This window comes from Pongo abelii, chromosome 19 (genome assembly GCF_028885655.2).
Source record: "Pongo abelii isolate AG06213 chromosome 19, NHGRI_mPonAbe1-v2.0_pri, whole genome shotgun sequence".
Taxonomy (NCBI): domain Eukaryota; kingdom Metazoa; phylum Chordata; class Mammalia; order Primates; family Hominidae; genus Pongo; species Pongo abelii.
In genome coordinates, this window is record NC_072004.2 from 84,016,009 (window position 1) to 84,031,865 (window position 15,857).

Genomic DNA, 15,857 nt, shown 5'->3' on the forward strand with positions numbered 1-15,857 from the left:
TACTGAAAATGAAAAGGTAGCCCTATATGTGTGGATAAGAAAATAATTTCAAGAAATGATACTAAGTGAAGAAAGGAGGCTGTTGTACCACATGTATGGTAATTAATCTTCACAGGTGTTTAAAAGAAAAAGATAACATGAGAAACACACATTTTCAAATGGCTGCTTCATGAAATATACTTGTGACTAACAAAAACCCTAAGATAGTTTAAAGTATGAAAGATGGTGAAATCTGCTAAGTCATTGAGAAGCATTATAAAACGTAATGTTTAAGGAAAGTTCAGACAGATGGAGTAACTGTTTCTTTTCCTTTTGCCGGGGGCTCTGTGTTTGTTATGTGATGGCAGGGGTGGTAGGTTGTATAAACATCATGCTTTCCTTCTCCTCTCTTCTCAAAATATCACAGGGATGCAATTGATGACTTTTCTGGCTACAATGTATTACTTATTTGGAGTATTCACATCTGGATCAGTTGTCAGCACGTTTCTTGGTAGTTGGTTTATTCATTCATGTATTCAACTAATATGTCGAACTAAGTACCCTGGTTGGGCATCGAGCATAGGGAAGTACCTTCATGAGATAGTTTCTCTCTCAGGGAGTGTTATAATTTACTCCTGAGCATCACTCACATTGTGAAATCCACATATTACTCCAAACAATTGTTAGAAGATGATAGGGCAGGTTCTGTTACATTCAGAAAACCCCAAGAGGCTCAATGATTTGTCTGGGAGAACCTGGAATTGTCTCTTAATTGGCATTCAGTGCTCATTGAAAGCCAGCTCACAGTCCCTTTCTTTCATCCCAGAAAGTGATTCCAGGTTTTTCCTTTGGCTTTCTTATAGAAGGGTGCCTCTTATGGGTTTAATTGTGTCACTGCAAAAATTCATTTGTTGAAGTCCTAGCTCCCATCATCTCAGAATGTGACCTTATTTAGAAACAGGGTGGTTGTTGCAGATGTAATTAGTTAAGATGATGTCATACTGGAGTAGAGTGGGTCCCTAATCCAATATGACAGGTGTCCTAATGAAAAAGAGAAAGACTGGGTGTGGTGGCTCCCATCTGTAAATCCCAGCACTCTGGGAGGCCAAGGCGGAAGGATCACTTGAGGTGGAAAGATAGGTTGAGGCCAGGAGTTTGAGACCAAAAGTTTGAAACCAGGAGTTTGAGACCAGCGTGGGCAACATAGTGAAATCCCATCTCTACAAAAAAATTAAAAAATTAGCTGAGCATTGTGGCAGGCACCTGTAGTTCCAGCTACTTGGGAGGCAGAGGCAGGTGGATTGCTTGAGACTGGGAGGTGGGGGATGCAATGAGTTGTGCTTGTGCCACTGCACTCCAGCCTGGGCAACAGAGTGAGATCCTGTCTCAGAAAAAGCGGGGGAGAAATTTGGACACGGACACTCAGGCACACAGGGAGAGCACCGTGTGAAGGTAAAGGCAGGATAGGGGTAACGCAGTAGAAGCCGATGTGCACCCAAGACTGCCAGCAAGCTGCCAGAAGCGAGGGGAGAGGCAGGGAACACTTCCTCCCTCACAGCCTCAGAAGGCACCAAGCCTGCTGACACCTTGATCTCAGACTTCTGGCCTCCAGAACTGGGAGACAATACAGTTCTTCTTGCCTTTACTTTTTTGAAAAAGTGTTTTAAATTTTTTTTAACTTTTGTTTTAGATTTGGAGATGCATTTGAAGGTTTGTTACAAAGGTAAACTCTTGTCATGGAAATTTGTTGTCCAGATTATTTCATCATCCAGGTATTAAGCCCAATACCCAATAGTTATCTTTTCTGCTCCTCTCCCTCCTCCCATCCTCCCCCCTCAAGCCCAGTACTCAATAGTTATCTTTTCTGCTCCTCTCTCCTCCCACCGTCCCCCCTCAAGTAGACCCCAGTGTCTGTTGTTCCCTTCTTTGTGTTCATAAGTTCTTATCGTTTAGCTCCCACTTATAAATGAGAATGTGTGGTATTTGGTTTTCTGTTCCTGCGTGAGTCTGATAAGGATAATAACCTCCAGCTCCATCCATGTTCCTGCAAAAGCCATGATCTCATTCTTTTTTATGGCTGCATAGTATTCCATGGTGTTTGTGTACCACATTTTCTTTATCCAGTCTGTCATTGATGGGCATTGAGGTTGATTCCATGTCTTTGTTATTGTGAATAACGCTGCAGTGAACATTCACGTGCATGTGTCTTTATGCCAGAATGATTTATATTCCTCTGTGTATATACCTTGTAATGGGATTGCTGGGTCGAATGGTAGTTCTGCGTTTAGCTCTTTGAGGAATCACCATACTGCTTTCCACAACGGTTTAACTAATTTACACTCCCACCAACAGTGTGTAAGTGTTCTTTTTTGCTGCAACCTTGCCAGCATTTGTTATTTTTTGACGTTTTAATCATAGCCATTCTGACTGGTGTGAGATGCTATCTCCTTGTGGTTTTGATTTGCGTTTCTCTAATGATCAGTGATATTAAGCCTTTCTTCATATGCTCCTTGGCAACATGCGTGTCTTCTTTTGAGATATATCTGTTCATATCCTTTGCCCACTTTCTAATGTTTTTTTTTTTTCTTGTAAATTTGTTTAAGTTCCTTATAGATGCTGGCTATTAGACCTTTGAGATAATAGACTTCTGTTGTTCTAAGTCACCCAGGTTTTGGTACTTTGCATGGCAGCCCTAGGAAACTAAAACTATGACAAATCTTATTTCTTAGAAAATATATGATTTTTCACTATCGCTGACTGAACCAAAAAAAAAAAAACAGTTTTGAGGCTAGATCATTTGGAGACAACGAGTGATTAACACTGATTTAAGATTTGATTCAACGAAAAGCAATATTTTTCTTTTGTTTCTATTTTTTCAATTTATGGTTGACACATAGTAATTGTATATAATTATGGGGTAGAATGTGATGTTTCAATAGGTGTATACATTGTGTTGATTGAATCAGGGTAATTAACATATCTATCACCTTAAACAGTTATCATTTCTTTGTGATGAGAACATTCAAAATTCTCTTTTCTAGCTATTTTGAAATATACAATGCATTATTGTTAACTCTAGTCATCCTACTATGCAATAGAACACCAGAACTTATTTCTCCTTTGTAACTGAAGTTTTGTACCCATTGACCAATCTCTCTCCATCACCCCTCCTCTCCCTATATCTGTTAATCACTGTTACATTCTCTACTTCTATGAGAACAACGTTTTAGAGTCTACATGAATGAGATCATGAGGTATTTGTCTTTCTGTGCCTGGCTTATTTTACTTAACATATTGTCTTCCGGGTTCATCCATGTTGTCTCAAATGACAGGATTTCATTCTTGTTTATGGCTGTATATAATATTCCATTGTGTATATATACCACAGTTTCTACATCCATTCATCCATTGATGGAAATTTAGGTTGATTCCATATCTTGGCTATTGTGAATAATGCTGCAATAAACATGTGGTACAAATATCTCTTCTATATACTGATTTCATATCCCTTGGATTTTTTTTTGGATAAAACCTCAAAAATATGGGCAACAAAAGCCAATATATACAAATGGAATTACATCAAACTAAGAAGCTTCTGCACAGGAAGGAAAACAATCAACAGAGCAAAGAGACAACCTACAGAATGGAAGAATATATTTGCAAACTATGTATCTGATGAAGGTTTAATATCCAAGGCTGTGTGTGGTGGCTCATGTTTGTAATCCCAGCACTCTGGCAGTCTGAGGTGGAATGATCCCTTGAAGCCAGGAGTTTGAGACTAGCGAACAAAGTGAGACCCTATCTCTACAAAAAATTTAAACATTAGCCAAGTGAAGTGGCATGCACCTGTGGTTCCAGTTATTTGGGAGGCTGAGGTCGAAGAATCAGTTGAACCCAGGAGTTGGAGGCTACAGTGAGCTATGATGGTGCCACTGCACTCTAGCCTGGGTGACAGAGCAAGATCCCATCTCAGAGAAAAAACATAAAGGCTCAAACAACTCAACAACAAAAAAACCAAATAAGCCAATTAAAAAAATGGACAAAATACCTGAATAGATATTTCTCAAAAGAAGACATACAAATGGCCAACATGTGTATGAAAAAATGATCAACATCACTAATTATTAGGGAAATGCACATCAAAATTACGGTGAGCTATCACCTTAGTCAGAATGGCTATTATCAAAGACATGAAAAGATGACAAGTGTTGGTGAGGATGTGGAGAAAAAGGAACCTTTATATACTGCTGGTGGGAATGCAAATTAGTACAGCCATTATGGAAAACAGTATGGTGTTAAATTAAAATTTAAAAATTAAAACCAAAACTGTTCTATGATCCAGCAATCCCACGGTTGGGTCTACACCTGGCAGCAAACTTCCTCAACACCTCCTCAATCAAGTGCTGTGTGCTAAGTGTTTAAGGGCTCTAAATGTATGACACTTTTTAGTTGTCTGTAAGGAATAGCTAGTCTGAGGAGGAATAGGAAGAGATAAGAAAAGACACATTCACATAAGACAGTAGTGTAATAGAAGTTCAGATGTTACTGGATTTAAGCAACAAGCAAATTAATTCTGTGTCATCTAGGCTTTAAACACTGGTAAGATTCTGACAGGTCTAAATTGTTGGGAGAAGGAGGGAGGACATTTAAAGGAGAAAATTTCAAAGTGGTTTCATTTTACGTGAACCTGAGTTAGAGGAATTTGAAAATATGATGCATAGGTATATTAATGGAGTTTCATTTACTGTACAAATTTGGAATTATTCTCATTTCTCAAATAAAAAAAAGCCAATTTATTGTATAACTTCCAAGCTGGAGGGCTGAGTGAATAATAAAATGTGTTTGAATTTTGGTGAAACGTTGATGCATCTTTTCCTGGCTAAGCAAGATACTCACTATTCCACGTCGCTATTGTTTAGTCCAAATACCAATCTGTTGTTTATGAGTATTGAAAATTCTGATTGTGGTGATTACTGTGTTGCCATTTTAATATTTACAGTTATTATAATTTTTAAATCTTTTATATATTGTGAAATAATATTATCTAGACTTTTATTTTGTGTAGGTGCTAAGCCTGATACAAAAAATGTGCCTAAAAAAGTCAACAACTTTGGAAAGCTAGACGTATTAAAATGCCTGAGGGAGACCAAGCAGTGGTTATGATAACTGTAATAGTAATTTAGAAGAATGCATTAGAGCTAATGTTGAGAAAAAATAAAACAGAGTATGGTAGGTATACCTTAGGTTCACAAAATTCTGTAATTGGACAAAATTATGGTGAAAATGAGGAAACTGATGGCTACATATCTGTAAGAATAATTTTGCTTTTAACTATATATATCTCTCCAAACATTATATATGTTCCTGCAGGACAATTGGTCCTAAGATATGTTAATTGAAGAAAGAAATTTCTGGCATAAAATGTGACTATCTCTAGCTTGGACGTCAACTTAAAGTGGGAAGTAGTAGAGGTAAGAAGAGCACAGGGGAGTGGAAGCTAAGAACAGGAAAGGGTGCAAGAAGCACAGCTGGGCATGGTGGCTCATGCCTGTAATCCCAGCACTTTGGGGGGCCGAGGCGGGTGGATCACCTGAGGTCAGAAGTTCGAGACCAGCCTGGCCAACATGGTGAAACCCCATCTCTACTAAAAAATACAAAAATACAAAAATTAGCTGGGCGGGGTGGCACACCCCTGTAATCCCAGCTACTTGGGAGGCTGAGGCATGAGAATCTCTTGCACCCAGGAGGCAGAGGTTTCCATGAGCTGAGATTGCACCACTGCACTCCAGCCCGGGCAACAGAATAAGACTCTGTCTCAAAAAAAAAAAAAAAAAAAGAAAGAAAGAAAGGGTGCTAGGAGTACTTGTGTTGTGGAGGGTCTCCAATTCTCAGGTGAGGCATTGATGCTTAGCTTAGTTTACCAGGCAACAGGGGAACCTCTGAAAGGGTTAGAGCAGGCCAGTGACACTGTGCCTGAGATGGTAGATGCTCAGTGAAGTTGAGTGTTGAGTAAATGGCTGGTCAGAACCACCCTGGAGAAAATCGTTAGTACCTTTACAGGGAAGATAATAGGTAAGATGAACCTAGGGTCCTGAGATCCAACAGGAGTGAGCTTATGAAATTCCTCTTTGGCCAAAATAAAGTGCCCCCCAGGCTTCCACTGCTTTCAAAGAAACAGCAGTGACTGGCTCTTGCTCTTGATTCCTGGAATCTCAGAATTCTAGGAAATCGGGAAAATCAGGAAATGTGAAATACATTTGGTTCATATAAATGGCAACTCTTTTTTTTTCTTCTAACAAGTGTTTGTTGCTGGTAGAATCACACAGCTGTTTCCCAAATCAAAGATCAATTTGTTATATTATTTTTACTAGTGGCTTAGGGGTAATTGTTTCTGGAAAACATCTGTTCTATAATTAGAAAACAAAGATTCATTTTCCCTGACTGGGTGTAATTACTTTTGGGGACCGAGGGAAAGCTTTAGAATTGCCATGTCAATCAGAGAGGACTGTTTGCAGTGAAATACGTCTTTTTAATTTTTCTAAAGTAGCTCGGAGGCTGGAAGAAAATCCATGTTTATTAGCATTGTATAGGCTGTAATAGAATAAAGCAAAATTCCCAGACGTGTATGGGCTTGTTACTACAAATAACTCCAGTGATTTCAACTCAGTCAGTTACAAAGAATTCCATTTTTGAAAAGAAATGAATGGATATCAGAGCGTTAAGGGCCTTTCCTGGCAAGTCCATAGATAGTTCTAATTCTAATTCTCTAATTAGAATTAGATTGATCACCCCTTTGGCAAGCAAAGACTCTTACAGATGCCAGGGACTTGCTCTGATTTGCTTTTTGTGGTGATGTAGGGTGGATCTGAGCTCACGTGATTCCGTGCACCCTAAGAGATCCTGCTCTGAGGCTTGATTTTCAGCCCTGTCTTTTGCTTGCGAATGTGTTGCCCTCTACCCCGTCCCCACCACCCCTCACCACTGTACGCTGAGCTGTCACTCATTTCTGCAGTTCTCCTGATATTACATCCAGGCCCTGATCACATGCTGTTCATTGAGTCACTTGACCTTCCCAGTCTCAATTCTACCCTGATGTCACCAGTGTCCTATTGATATACGTGACAACATAAATGAATCTCAAAATAAACTACGTTGAGTGAAAGAAGCAAGGTGAAAAAGAGTACATACTATTTTGTGGCGCTTATACAAAACTCTAGACAATATAAACTCATCTATAGTGACAGAAAGATCTGTGCTTGCTTGGGGCTGGAACTGGAGAAGACCAGGAAGGAGAAATTCCAAAAGGAAACTTTTGAGGGAGATGAATGTGTTCGCAATCTTCATTGTGGTGACGGTTTCATAAGTTGTGTACATGTGTCAAAACTTATCAACTCGTACACTTCATCCTAAAGTCTGTTTAGTCTGATGTTAGTATGCCATGCCAGCTCTCTTATGGTTGAAATTGTGTACTTTAAATATGTTCAATTGATTGTATGGTGATTATACCTTAATAAGGCATTTTTCTTTTTATTTTAGAATAACCCAGTGGAATTCTCTCACACAAGAAGTGATAGAACTACACATCTAAGTGTAGGACCATCTGATTCTAAAGTCCGTGCCCTTGACTACTTAGTATTTATTGCTTCCTCTGTAATGCAAATAGCCACTTTGTGTATTTGGTATGGCTGAACTTCTTTAATATTGGAAGGTTTGGGAACAGGGAATAAGGTTCTTTCCTATACCTCTGATGGGGGGGAATGTTAGCGTTTCTGCAGAGTAATTTGGTGATGTCTTGAAAGCTTTATGAATGCACATGTGCTTTCATTTATCAATTCCATATCTAGGAACCCATCTTAAGGAAGTAAGAATAAATTTCTGCGAAAACTTATTTATAGGCGTAATAAGCACAATTTGTTTCATAAAAATGAAAACTTGGAGAATTAATCTGTACCATGCAGCCATTGACATTATTTTAGTAGAAGAATATTTCCTAACATAGAAAAACAATCAGAGTATATGATTATGCAAATAGATCCATTTAAATAAAATATATAAGTTATCTGTGTGAAGGAAAAAGTCTGGAAATAGGTTTTAAATGGTAATATGGTAGTTACTTCTGATAGAGGAGTACAGATAATGGGCGATTTTAATTCTATCCTTTGTGCTTTTTTTATATTTTCCACATTTTTCACAAATGACTATGCAGTGATTTCATTTATCAGATAAAACCATAAGTAGGTGCCACTTAAAGAGAAGGTATACCTGTGTGTAAGTTTGCTTTCTTGGGTGCTCTTAAACTTCTGGATATTTCCTTGGATGTAGTCATCCATTAGGATAGACAGAGGAACATCCCAGGTGTGGGTGCATATTTATAATGACACTGAGTATACAAGTGTAGTTTTTAGGATTAGAAAACCCAATCGTTCAAAGAAGCAGTGTTCCTACCTGGGTCAGGTAGAAACCAGGTAATTGGGCCAGCAAGGTAATTGTGGCAGAGAACTCATGATTGAGAAAGAGATCACATCTTATCCTGATGGAGCTCCCATGCCCAGATCAAGGACAGGGCCTGTATGAATAGGACTTTTGGATAAACTGCTGTGCCTGTACACTAGGCCACTATTGAGTGTGCAGCCTCACCCCTTCATTGCCATGAAGTTGCTTTACCTCCTAGCTCTGTTTGAGACCTTGAGACGAGGTCATCACACCATGTCTCACTTTACCATCAGCCTTGGTCTCTGCCATGTGGCTGCAGATGCTCTGCTACCTTCTTACACATACTGTTCCTCTCACTTGGTTCTTCCTCTTTCTCTCCCACTCAGCCTTACCCTGTGTCCTCTGGAATCTCTGTGCATGACCTTCAAATTCCCCTACATTCTCCATCTTTTTACACACTGCTTCTCTTTGGCATTAAAACATATGTTTACCCAATCAGAAAAAAATGTCTCCTTCTACATATCCAGCTATCCATTGGACTCTAACAATTTCCATATTCCATAGAAAACACATATAGTTCCTTCCTACAGCCTGGAAGGAATGTTGTGAGAGAATAGATACATTCTTCACCAGCTACCATTATCTACAAATAGAACTTGTGAGCTGGGCATAACCTTTAGGCCAATTCTCTATACATGTAAAAACAATAGACCACTTTATTCACCGAAGTATGAATAAAACATATAAAACAGAACACTTCATCTTTCCCCTTAAATATGTCCTTTCTTCATATTATTTTACTTTTTGAAATGTGAAGTAAAATTTACATACATACTTTTCATCCAGTTGGTTAATACTTTAACCTAACCAGTCCCCGTAACTAGCCATAGCCCTCTAATATCAAGGATGTCACTGGAATAAGATTTTTAAAAAATGTGCACAGCACAATGCCAATGTTTCCATTTGACATCTTGGGACTAGCTGCTTTTTTATCCCTCCATGTTTTCTGCCTCCTCAAATAATACGTTTACATGTCTTTGCCTCCACAACATTATAAATTCATCATGTATTTTCTTCATCTGCACACACTTGATATAGGAAGCATCCAGCATTGCACATGAAATAATATGTAAGGCAGAATACTCAAGGAGTTAGGATTGACTTGATTTGGGCTGTGATTTAGAAGCTGAGTTACAAGGAGTCATTGCAACGTTCTCCTTTAAAGTATTTTAACATAGACTATGCAAAATTATGCATGGGCAGTTAGTTTAAGCTTTAACATTTACAAAATGAGAATTCACATTGGAAAGGGTGGTAGATGGAGATGGGAGTGTGGATATCTAGTTAGCTACGTCAGAGGTACCATACCCAACACGATTACTATCAGTGCTCTGTTATCCAGATTTTGGTCAACATCCGAGGCTCTGCTAGATAGCATAGTGATGATGCAGGATCTTTTTTTCCTTAGCTCAGCTAGGTCCGGGTTCTTCTCTCACAACCAGGAAAAATTAGTCATGCGAATACTCGAAGAGTGAGTGAAGTAGAACTTATTAAGCAAAAGGAAAGCTCTCAGTAAAGAGAAAAGTCCTGAAAGCAGGTTCCCGGTTGTCCCCTTCACAGTTGAATATAAGGGCTTTTACATACATGCTGATGGGGCTGGGTTCCCTATTTGTATAAGGTGGAAATTCCTTGTGGCTCCGCCCCATTCCCTCAGTTCACATGCAGGCCCTTAGTCAACTGCGGGCATGTTGCGCAGGGCAAGCCCCCTGTGCAAGTTCCCTTATCTGCACAAAACACAGGTCGGAGTTTCTCCGGGAACCCTTCACTTACTGTCTGCCTAAAGCAAGCTGGCTAACTCCTTTCAGTGATATTAGAAATACTTTTATTGGTGAAGATGATAGCTTGTTAATTAGCACAACGATTATTAGAGATGCATTCTCATTGGAGAAATCAAAGTATTCAGGTTTTGTGTGTTGGCCAAAATATTTTAGAGATACCCACTACCTTCCATGACCAGGGCACGAACATCTTACAAGATTGTAACACATACCCTTCGACCAGGCATCTGAGGCTGGGTCACTGACCTTGGCTTCATTCTCTGACTTGGGAGCATTTCTAGTCTTGCGAGAATAACTGAGAGTAACTGAATCCTGCTTCTGGTACGTTTTTGTGTCTGTCTTGACAAAATTTGTCCTACAAATGGGATGTTTATAGTTCCCAAAAGAGAGCTGGGAGTTCATTTGAGTCTACTGAAACGATTGCGTGAACTGTGTTGAGCCTGTTTGCCGATAATTATTTATTGAATAAATGTCCATGCCATAGGACAAATTTGGTTTGAGACTTGCTTTTCCTACAGCCTGGAAGGAACATTGTGAGAGAATAGATACGTTCTTCGCCAACTACCATTATCTACAAATAGAACTTGTGAGTTGGCTGTACCTTTAGGCCAGTTCTCTATACATTTAAAAATAATAGACCACTTTATTCATCAAAGTATGAATGAAAAGATTAGACTTCAAATAGGCAAGTACAAAGCCCTGTATCTGGACAATAGAGTTGTTGCTTTAAAGGAAAATTTCTTTTAAGCCTCAGGAACTATGTAGGGAAGGGTGGAAGAGGAGGACTTCGAAGATCAGCTGATGGCCACATTAAAGGCCAGAGGGCAGGGACTGGAATGCCCACTCTGGGGAGACAGCCATGGTGGAGAATGTGGAGATGGAGTCCTTTTGAATCCAGTGGCAATGAAGAAAAGACTTTGGTTAGGAAAAACGAGTCCCATTGCAATTATCTTTGCCCATAAGGATTTGTGACTTATTTCCTTCCCTTAAATCAATACCAGACCAAACCCAAATGCCAGCAAGCACATAACAGCAGTGACCTAGCAAGCAGTAGGACAGTGCGTTTAAGGACAGATCCGTCTGGCCTGAGGAAGCAGCAGTTAAGGTTCAAGTCCTGTCTTATCATTGTTTTCCCGTTCCTCATTTCCTTTGGTTTGAGACTGGAGGTCAGCATCTAGGGGACTAAGGCAAATGACACACAAGAGATTTTGTTCCTGGGTGAACATCTCCTTGACTAACCAAATATTTAACTGTCTATTTTCATCTCTGGACAGGATAGTGGCAAGAATGGGAGGTGGTTAAATAAGGAAGGATCTGTCCTCTGCTCATTCTTCCCTATACAAAAATGATCCCACATTGACTTCCCTTCGCTCCAAATTAAACTGCTCTATTTCTCATTCAGGAATCATAACACATTGATTGTTTTAGTCTGCCAAGGGTACTGTAACAAAGTACCGTAGACTGAGTGTCTTATAAACAACAGAAATTTGTTTCTCATAGTTCTGGAGGCTGGAAGTCAGAGATCAGTGTGTCAGCGTGGTTGGGTTCTGGTAAGGGCCTCTCCCGGGTTACAGATTATCAGCTTCTCATTGTATTTTCATGTGGCAGGAAGAGGGTAGAGAGCTCTCTGGAGTCTCTTTTTATAAGGGCACTAATCCTGTTCATGAGCACTCCTTATGACCTGATTGCTTCCCAAAGGCCTCACTTCCAAAAACCATCCTACTGGGGATTAGAGTTTCAACGTGAATTTGGGGAGGACACAAACATTCAGTTCATTGCACTAATCTATCACTTCGCTTCTGGATATGTGTTGTTTGCAGTTTCAGGAGGGAAGGTGAGAAAGACTGGCCAGCCCCGGAGGGAGGGAGATAGGGGTGGTATGATTTTAACAAATTGAAAAGAATAATGAACTTCCCTGCAGGCTCTGGCTGTTCACTTTCCAGATGCGAAACTCTCCACCTTAAAGTGGAGCCCAGAGCAGTAAGACAGGAGATTGGATCCGGATTGGAGGCAAATGAGCCGGGTGATGTGGGAATATACGATGATGCATGTTTGACACTTTTTTCCAACTTCTGTGGCAGGTGAGCCTGCATGGCATAGTGAGCCTGCAACTGTGAACTCGGGAAATCCTGTACCTTCCCGTGCAGTCGCTCCCCAGCCATGCAGGTATTTCCAGAGCCTGGAGATCCCAGACTACCTTTCAAAAGAGTGAATTCCAGACCCAGAGAGGCCCCTGTAGGAGATTCATGGCAAGCAGCCATATGAAATAACAGAAGCCCCAGAGAGGAGAAGCGATTTCCTGCCTAAGTTGTCCATCTGTCAGTGGCAAAGCTAGGACTGGAACTCAGGATTCTCCATCCCTCTTCCCAAACCTGGCACTATCTTCCTGGCTTTCTGGGTCTGGAGTCCCATGCTAGAGGCCCTCGGTTTCCAGAGCAGGGCTCATTGAATATGTGTGCTCTTTCTACTCAAGTGCTTCAAGGATCCTTCCTGGAAAGGTAAGAAAGGGGTGGTGGATCCTCCATAGATATGGATTGTCAATTATCTCTGAAGACTAGATAAGGAATGGGGGTGGGGAGGTGTTCTAAAAGAAATGGGGTCTGGGTTGAGAGAGTCAAAGCACACAAATTGGCACTGCTAATTTGCTCATACCTCTGAGGCACAAAGTTGCTCATGTTTTCTATCTAAGAGGGTCACCTGTCTCTTCCCATTGTGTGTTACCAGGCCTCGGTTCTGGACCAGTGCTGTCATGGCCTCACCATGTCATAGAATTCCCATCATTTCACTTGCGACTCCTTTCTTCCTAGGACCCAGGCATAAATTCTTGAAGAGTTGATCTGAGTGACAGACTCCCATGCTATGCCAAGAATGGCCTCTTATTTCCCAATGATTGAGACCTTTTATTTGATCAATCTCATGTGCTTACTGGACCCCAGTGATACCTTCACATACCTGACACCTCAGGGAAACACAGCTTCCGTTCAAGTCAAGATCCTTGCTACACTGCAAACTCTTATGAAACGTCTAGGAGAATTTTCAGGCTCCTTTGTATATGGAAAAAGGTCAGAATGAAGCTCCAAATTCTTCAGCATGTGTAAAAACTTAAGACAACTACATTTTATTTTTATTTTTTATTTTTTTCATTGTTTTTTTTTGAGACAGCCTTGCTCTGTTGCCCAGGCTGGAGTGCAGTGGCACAATCTCGGCTCATTGCAACTTCCACCTCCTGGGTTCAAGCGATTCTTGTGCCTCAGCCTCCCAAGTAGCTGGAATTACAGGCATGCACCACCATTCCCAGCTAATTTTTGTATTTTTAATAGAGATGGGGTTTCACCATGTTGGCCAGGCTGGTCTCGACCTCCTGACCTCAGGTGATCCACTCGTCTTGGCCTCCCAAAGTGCTGGGATTACAGGCATGAGCCCCTGTGCCCGGCCAACAAGTACATTTTAAAGCAACTTTATTCTCAACTGAATGACGTTTGAATGACTTTCTTGCCCGTGCGGATATGGATGAGGATATTTTGCCAATATTCTTGTTTGTGTTTGACTGTGATGCTATTGTTATACAAAGAATGGGCAGGTGGAGCTAAGCAGAAAGAGACAGTCGGGTACCTGTACCATGGAAAATGGAAGAGAGCCAAGCAGAGTGCATCCTTAGGGGTCAGGGAGGTCAGTGCAAGCGGGGACAAAGCCCAGCTGAGTCGGTGAGCACTTCATGGCAGACTGGTCAAATTATATCTCTTGGACTAAGATCTTCATTAAAGGCCTGCACCTCAGAGACATTTCAGCCTACCAAGGTGCATCATTATGGAAGACTGGGCATGATAATAGTAATTTAAATGAAGTTAAAAGAGCAGTCTAAATTAGAACAGGTATTCACATTCCAACTTCTCTTGAGAAGAGCCTCTGTTGGATAAAGAAAACTCGCTGAGTAAAATAAATCGATTGGAGGTAAACTTTACCAGCCCTGGAGTGCAAGGTTTAGAAACATGCACACATCCCACGGCGTTAGGGGTCCTGTTGTTTTCTTCCACGTCATTTCATCACAGAACAATTTTCTACAGCAAGCTGATCTACCTTGTGGCCAAGTAAGGCATGTGAGGGTTTTTGTTTTGTTTTGTTTTGAGACGGAGTCTCACTCTGTCGCCCAGGCTGTAGTGCACTGGCGTGATCTCCACTTACTGCAAGCTCCGCCTCCCGGGTTCGCGCCATTCTCCTGCCTCAGCCTCCCAAGTAGCTGGGACTACAGGCGCCCGCCACCATGCCTGGCTAATTTTCTGTATTTTTATTACAGTCGGGATTTCACCATGTTAGCCAGGATGGTCTCGATCTCCTGACCTCGTGATCCGCCCGTCTCGGCCTACCAAAGTGCTGGGATTACAGGTGTGAGCCACCGCTCCCAGCCAGGCATGTGAGAGTTTTAAATCAAATGTTACCTTGTCCCTATTAGCCTTATCACTGCTAAGTATCTACATGGTTCCCTGTTAAGGAGAGTTTCTAAATGACTCTCTTGAGAAATCCCGGATAAATGGGGAATGGAGCATTTTTCCTGCCTCTAAGCTTTGCTCCACTGCAATCTTTCACACGCTGTGTACCCAGAGGGTGACTGCCAGATAGCTTATTGGAGAAAGGAAGGAGGAAAGGGTCATTTTCTTCCTGCACTTTCTAACACCCAACAGAGGAAATGCACAGCATAGGTGTGTGGGAGTTTGGCTGACTTATGGTAAAAAATAAACATGGTTTCCTGTTTGTCTCTTGTTTCCATTCCTTCCTTCATTCATTTCATTCTTATTTTCATTCAAGCGGTGAGGAGTGACTGGTACTTCCTGCCAGGAATAACATTTTATGCGGGCAAAGAAGGTGTCATTTGGGGACCAAAAAATATCAGTCCTTCTTGCAGGCTTCCAAAAATTCTCACCTTTCACTCATCAATCAGTATCATTCCTTAAACTAATGTTGAGTATTTTAACTTGTGCTAGATCATCCTGTTATTTGGAATGCTGAAAGACTGGCATCTTGATGCATTATAATTTTCTTATATATCTGATTAGCTTGGAGCAATTCCAAGTGCAGAGCATATTCCATTACCCATTTATCCATCCACCTACCCACCCACCCACCTTTCCATCCATGCATCCATCCATCTATCCATCCATCCATCCATCCATCCATCCATCCATCCATCCATCCATCCACCTACCCACCCACCCACCTTTCCATCCATGCATCCATCCATCCAGCCATCCATCCATCCATTCATCCATCTACCTACCCACCCACCCACCTTTCCATCCATCCATCCATGCATCCATCCATCCATCCATCCATGCATCCATCCATCCATGTATCCATCCATCCATCCATCCATCCAAAGAAGGAAATGAGTTGAGTGTTCTGTGTTGAAGAGACAGACAGTGCAAACGTACTGAGGAATAACAAGCTTGGTGTGTTTTGTTTGTTTGTTTCATTTAGATACAGAATCTTCCCATGTCACCCAGGCTGGGGTACAGTAGCATGATCATAGCTCACTCTAGCCTAGAACTTCTGGGCTCAAGAGATCCTTCTGCATCCCCTCTCAAGTACATAGGACTACAGGCACATGCTATC

The 15,857-nt window shown here is 41.1% G+C and overlaps 1 long non-coding RNA gene across 1 annotated transcript in view; it reads left to right on the forward strand.

The window, feature by feature from the left end:
* Positions 1-15,053, forward strand: part of LOC103892887 (uncharacterized) — a 48,606-nt gene extending 33,553 nt beyond the window's left edge. The window contains exons 3-5 of the long non-coding RNA XR_657056.3: positions 7,516-7,569; positions 12,332-12,748; positions 12,975-15,053. This is a non-coding gene — a long non-coding RNA (uncharacterized LOC103892887). The remainder of the gene's footprint in view (positions 1-7,515; positions 7,570-12,331; positions 12,749-12,974) is intronic.
* The last annotated feature ends 804 nt before the right edge of the window (positions 15,054-15,857 follow it).